Source organism: Chiloscyllium plagiosum, unplaced genomic scaffold (assembly GCF_037043375.1).
Source record: "Chiloscyllium plagiosum isolate Xiang-an unplaced genomic scaffold, Cpla_swu_hap1 HiC_scaffold_23, whole genome shotgun sequence".
Taxonomy (NCBI): Eukaryota; Metazoa; Chordata; class Chondrichthyes; order Orectolobiformes; family Hemiscylliidae; genus Chiloscyllium; species Chiloscyllium plagiosum.
Window position 1 is genome coordinate 13,757,538 of NW_028270161.1, and position 7,225 is coordinate 13,764,762.

The following is a 7,225-nucleotide window of genomic DNA, read 5'->3' on the forward strand; positions in this document are numbered from 1 at the left end:
CCTCTCTCTCCTTCTCTCCTCTCTCTCCTCTCTCTCCTCTCTCTCTCCTCTCTCTCCTTTCTCTCTCCTTTCTCTCTCCTTTCTCTCTCCTTTCTCTCTCCTTTCTCTCTCCTTTCTCTCTCCTTTCTCTCTCCTTTCTCTCTCCTTTCTCTCTCCTTTCTCTCTCCTTTCTCTCTCCTTTCTCTCTCCTTTCTCTCTCCTTTCTCTCTCCTTTCTCTCTCCTTTCTCTCTCCTTTCTCTCTCCCTTCTCTCTCCTTTCTCTCTCCTTTCTCTCTCCTTCTCTCTTCTCTCTTCTCTCTTCTCTCTTCTCTCTTCTCTCTTCTCTCTTCTCTCGCGCTTCCCCCCCCCCCCCCCCTCGCGCTTCCCCCCCCCTCTCTCTGTGTCTCTCTTTCCTCGACTGTCTGTTTGTTTGTTCTGTTGTTCTTCGTTCGTGCCTATCTCTTTCCTCTCCCTCATTCCCTTGTGCTCTTGCAATGATCAGCTGCCAAACTCTTGCTTTCTCTCAAATAGATGTTCAGGATCCTCGGGTCAGCTTTTCAGCATCCTAAATGGGCTTCACCTGGGAGATGAAGTAGGGCAGAGGGATTGCATTGCTTTTGATGGTCACAGAGTGAAAGTTGACCCAAATGGTGTGTAGTAGAAGGTAATCATGAAAATAAAATAATTCCCGAGCCTTGAAATGTAAATAGCAGTTTGCTGACAAGGAAGTTGGGTCTAAAAAGAAATGGTGTAGACGCAGAGGTCATGGCAAAAACATCAAAATAAAATCTTGGCTTCTGCCTTCACTAAGTAGATAGTGTGAAGTTTACACTAAAGAGAGGAGCAGAAGTAATGGATGTGCTAATGATCGCTAAGACCCACTCAAGGTGAGGATGATTGAGAGCCAGTAAGTCACCGGTAGACAGGCAGGAGACTGGAAGAACACAGCAAGCCAGGTAGCATCAGGAGGTGGAGAAGTCAATGTTTGAAGTCAGGTGTAACCCTTCAAACCTTGACCTCTCCACCTCCTGATGCTGCCTGGCTTGCTGTGTTCTTCCAGTCTCCTGCTTGTCTACCTTCAATTCCAGCATCTGCAGTCTTTTTGTCTCCAAGTAACTCACCGGTTCCAGACAGTGTGTCATTGATTGTTAAAATAAGCCAAGGGAGAAGTAGGGATGTTGTTCACGATCTTTTGTTTTTCACAATTCACTGGATGGAGAATTATTGCAGATGGACTCGACTGTTTAATGTTGCAGCATTGTTGAAGTGAGTGGAGAGTGATACCCCAGACAGCTGGAAGCTGTTTGAGCCTCACATTGCTATTAGTAACAGAAATTGCTGGAAATACTCAGCACGTTATAGAGTATCTGTGGAGTGAGAAGCCATTGACTGGTCAAGTGGTTGATCCTTCATGGGCACTGGGAATAATTGGAGTTGGAGTGAGTCTCGAGGAAGTTGAGAGGCAGTGGAAGGCTCAGGTGCGGTTAAGCAAAGGGAAGGTCTGTCATTGGGTGGCAGACTGGAGTAATCGTGTGGGGATAAAGTGCGATGGTACAAGGAGAAGGCAGATGGTTGTGTTTGTAATAAGTTTTAAAAAGAAAAGTGGGTTTAGAGGAAATGTAAATGGAGAAGCAGAATCCTGCCAGCTGCTGCCAGAACCAAACTGAGACAGTGGTTTTGATCTGCAAGCTTCATTCACCATGTTGACAAGTTTAATGAAAGCCTTTTTATCAAGGCCACAACCAACATTTTTATTTTGAAAGATATGGGGTCATCAAGGACAGTCCACATGGATTTCTTTTGAAACAGAAGAAGACAATGCCAAATAACGTAATTGATTCTTTGAATTAACAGCGATGGTTTTAAAGTTTGCAGATAATAGAAACAAGAACGATAGTTCCAGACTTCAGGACGACAAAAACTACTTCATCGCTGGCACTCTACGCTGGGAGAAGTGATGTGTAACCGGAAGGAAGATCAAATGTGAAAAGAGAGTGCGTGGCACGGTGGCTCAGTGGTTAGGACTGCTGCCTCACAGCGTCAGGACTGGGTTCGATTCCCACCTCCAGCAACTGTCTGTGTAGAGTTTGCACATTCTCCCCGTGTCTGCGTGGGTTTCCTCCGGGTGCTCCAGTTTCCTCCCACAATCCAAAATTGTGCCAGTCAGGTGAATTGGCCATGCTAAGTTGCCCACAGTGTTAGGTGCATTCGTGAAGGTAAATATAGATAAGGGAATAGGTGGGTTACTCTTCAGAGAGTCCGTGTGGACTTGTTGGACCGAAGGGTCTGTTCCCATACTGTAGGAAATCTAATCTATGCTCTAAAGGTACAACTTTGAAAAGCAGCAATGAGCCAAGTTACTTTAGAGTATAGGTGTGTTTGTGTACACACGCATACCATTGTCAGGCAAGTTCATTGGTAGCTTTAAAGTGTGGTTAATTGGACTTCTGGTGTCCAAGTTGAATATGAAAGCAAAAGCACTGTTAAAACTTCATAAAATCTTTTACTGAGCCTCAGTGGAGTATTGTGACTAACATGTCTCCCCACATGAGAAAAGTTTCCAAATGTTTGGCTACAAAGGAGATCGAACATGATGTTACCAGGAATGAAAGATTGGAAGGTGTTATGCTCTCCATGGAGCAGGGAATGTTAGGAGAGCATTTGATGACGAGACGTTTTGATAGTGCCACAGGGGAAGCCTCATTCCTTCTACTGAACGATGAAAGACCATTGATTTAATATCATTGGGCAGAGCACTGATAGAGACAGATCCTGAAATACTTGTCAGAGGATGACAAGTTTCCGGATTCTTGGGGGAGTGAAAAGCAGGGCTCTGGCATGAGTGCTCTTTTGAAGTCCTAGCACAGACATTTTGGGCGAAATTGACTCTCAAGCTGAGAATTCTATTGTGTTAGACTGAATATTATGAGCAAGAGGACTGGACCTGATTCACCCTGAAGGCTGTGGCCTCCGGGATGATGTTCCTATTCAATAGACAATAGGTGCAGAAGTAGGCCATTCAGCCCTTCGAGCCTGCACCGCCATTCAATATAATCATGGCTGATCATTCCTAATCAGTATCCTGTTCCTGCCTTATCTCCATAACCCTTGATTCCACTATCTTTGAGAGCTCTATCCAACTCCTTCTTAAATGAATCCAGAGTGTGAGCCTCCACTGCCCCCTGTGGCAGAGCATTCCACACAGCAACGACTCTCTGGGTGAAGAAGTTTCTCCTGAGCTCTGTCCTAAATGGTCTACCCCGTATTTTTAAGCTGTGTCCTCTGGTTCGGCACTCACCCATCAGTGGAAATATGTTTCCTACTGCCAGAGTGTCCAATCCTTTCATAATCTTATACGTCTCAATCAGATCCCCTCTCAATCTTCGAAACTCAAGGGTATACAAGGCCAGTCGCTTCAGTCTTTCAGTGTAAGGTAATCCTGCCATTCCAGGAATTGACCTCGTGAACCTACGCTGCACTCCCTCAATAGCCAGAATGTCTTTTCTCAAATTTGGAGACCAGAACTGCACACAGTACTCCAGGTGTGGTCTCACCAGGGCTCTGTACAGTTGCAGAAGCACCTCTTTGCTTCTATACTCAATTCCTCTTGTTTGAAGGCCAGCATGCTATTAGCCGCCTTCACTACCTGCTGTACCTGCATGCTTGCCTTCATTGACTGGTGTACAAGAACACTCAGATCTCTTTGTACTGCCCCTTTACCTAAATTGATTCAATTGAGGTAGTAGTCTGCCTTCCTGTTCTTGCTACCAAAGTGGATAACCATACATTTATCCACATTAAACTGCATCTGCCATGCATCTGCCCACTCACCTAACTTGTCCAGGTCACCCTGTAATCTCCTAACATCCTCATCACTTTTCACCCTGCCACCCAGCTTTGTATCATCAGCAAATTTGCTAATGTTATTGCTGATACCATCTTCTATATCATTAACATATATTGTAAAAAGCTGTGGTCCCAGCACGGATCCCTGCGGTACCCCACTGGTCACTGCCTGCCATTCCGAAATGGAGCCGTTTATCACTACTCTTTGTTTCCTATTAGCCAACCAATTTTCAATCCAATCTAGTACTTTGCCCCCAATACCATGCGCCCTAATTTTACTCACTAACCTGTGTGGGACTTTATCAAAAGCTTTCTGAAAGTCCAGATACACTACATCTTCTGGATCTCCCTTGTCCAACTTCATAGTTACATCCTCAAAAAATTCAAGAAGATTAGTCAAGCATGATTTCCCCTTCATAAATCCATGCTGACTCTGTCCTATCCTGTTACTACTATCCAGATGTGCAGTAATTTCATCCTTTATAGTAGACTCCAGCAACTTTCCCACCACTGAGGTCAGACTAACTGGTATATAATTACCTGCTTTCTCACGCCCACCTTTCTTAAAAAGTGGTATAACATTATTCAGGACCATAAATCCAGAGACCTAGGTTCAAATCCCACCGTGGCAGATGGTGGAGGTTAAATTCGATTTTTAAAAAGCTGAAGTTAAGAGTCTAATGATGACCATGAAATCATTGCCAATTGTTGGAAAAACCCATCTGGTTCACAATGTACCTTTAGGGAAGAGAGATCTGCTATCCTTACCTGGTCTGGCATACAAATGACAGCAGATCCACAGCGATGTGCTTGACTCTTAACTGTCCTCTGGACCATTGATGATTTTCCCTCAAATTGCTCACCCACCCTTTTATTTATATTACGAAAGGAGAGCACCCTAGATTTACGACAGAAATTTGGAGCCGTTACTTTGTACTGGTAGTTCTCGAATAGCCTGGAACAGTTGGGGGAAGCAGCCCACAGCCCCATTTCATGGAAGTCACCTGCCGGACTTTACATATAAAGGTCGGGATTCACAGACAGCCACTTTGCCAGCTCTGTCAATTGCTAAGGACATCAGGCAAGTGTGAAGTGTTGGGGAAGGTAGAGAGTGAGAGAGGCTGGGAGGTCAGATTCACATGTACTGGAAGGTGCTAGTGGGACTAAATATTTTCATGTGTATCATGGGGTTAGTGTACTGTGGGGGTCACAGTCGAAGAGCTACCTGTTTAGCATAAAACAGGAAACCAATGGCCTCCCACCCCGAATGCTGGACTCCATCACAGGCAAAGAATTGGAACTGTAGAATCTCAACCGCTCTGCAAAATGAAGGAGCATGAAATCGATAGTTCCCCTATCAACATGAACACTACTAGCAACCTCCATGATTGTAGCAGCAGCATTAAATCTGGTTTTTCAGAAGCATTCTGAAAATTGGATTTTTTCTTCAACAGTTATCTTTTTGGACTTCCCTCTTTTCTAAGCTGTGTGTATGTGTTGCATTACTAATTCTTGTCTTCAGTAATTCATGAACTCATTCTTTTTGCAAACTCGCAGGCAAGTCTGGTTAACTTGGCTCCTTTTTAAAACACAAGCTCATTTGGCATATTGGAGAACGATATCCAGGAGGAAAGAAATGATCAATTGGGGCTGGGGAGGGCAATCAAGGGGAGGAGTCATTTAAAATAGAATCCCTACAGTGTGGAAACAGGCCCTTTGGCCCAGCAAATCCACAATGACCCTCTGAAGAGGAACCCACCCAGACCCATTTCCCCTACCCTATATTTTACCCCTGACCTACTCATTCCTGAACACTGTGGGCAGTTTAGCATAGCTAATTCACCCTAACCTGCACATCTTTGGACTATTGGAGGAAACCGGAGCACCGGGGGGAAACCCAGGCACTGGGAGAATGTGCAAACTCCACACAGACAGTCACCCGAGGCTGGAACCAAACCTGGGTCCCTGGCGCTGCGAGGCAGCAGTGCCAACCACTGAGCCACTGTTTGTTGATTGCTGACCTTAAATATTTGGGTGAATCTGTCTGGGGATGCTCCCCCGGAGGACGGGGGTTTAAAAGAAGTCACTGTTGCCAGTGCTCACTGCTTAGAGTCTTTTTCCGAGAACAAGCCACCTGGTATCAGAAAAGAAAGTGCTGGCAGATTGTTGTGAAGAAACGTTCACCCATTCACCTCATGTCTTCCTTTGCTCACTCCCGCCAAATCGTCAGCATCACCAGAGATGGATGTCAGAGGCATTTGTAAATGTGTAGTAAATTAAGCTGGGACGTCTTTGCCTTTATATTCTATTCCAACAATAAGCAGAGGAATAAGGAAGGATATCGGTTTGGATTGTCAGAGAGTAAAGAGCATCAGTTTTAAAAAATAAACTGGGAAGCAATTTCTAAGAAGAAAAAAAATTGGCTTTTGTAAAAATCAATGTTTTTTTTGGTCAGATAGCCATCTGAATGGGAGCAGACAGCAGTCGGGAATGGGAGAGAAGCTGGACATGAGAAATGGAACTGCACAGCTGGTCTTTGGTTTTATCAAGAGCTGTAGGATCGACCCCTTGTGAATCATAAACCTTTCAACACTTTGCTTCTCTAAGATGCCTGACCTCTCAACTGTGAGCCAGCCTCTGTTATCAGGAATTTGGCTAGTTGCAGAAAAAGCCTACTTAGGATATGTTCCAGTTGAAGTTCTGATGCGGACTGTCATTGCTTTTTTTGACATAGTCTTTTTCAGGAGAACTGTATGGAAGATGTGTTCAAAGAGCCAGAGTGGGTCTCAGTAGGTTCAGACATAAAAGTGCAATGATTGAAGATGGGTTGATAATTCACAAGAAGGGCTTGGGTTTTGAGGAAGACTAGAAGATTTCTCACTGGTCTCTGACTGATACCATTAAGAGTATTTTTCCAAGAACAAACCACCAAAAAGAAAGGACTGGCATAATGTAGGGGAGAATAATTCACCCCTTCATATTTATAGCAAAGCTAGTGTCTTCCTTTGCAAGTAACTGTAATGGGAGAAAGTGAGGACTGCAAATGCTGGAGATCAGAGTCAAGAATATGGCACTGGAAAAGCACAGCAGGTCAGGCAGCATCCGAGGAGCAGGAAAATCAACATTTTGGGCATAAGCCCTTCATCAGGACTTATAATTGGAAGAGTTACATAACTCATTGCTCAGGGAAATACTTGGATCTGTGAATTAAGCTAAAATGTTCATGATGAATAAATGATATGATGGTAATGTTTCTCCATTGTGTGCAAACAATGGAGAAACGTGATTGAAGTGCACTGTGCTTGGACTGGTGCTTTTAATTTCTGAAGGTTTTCTTTTATTGCTGTGTTTCTGATTGTGGATGAAATGGGGGGAGAAACAACCATGTTAAATACCAAGG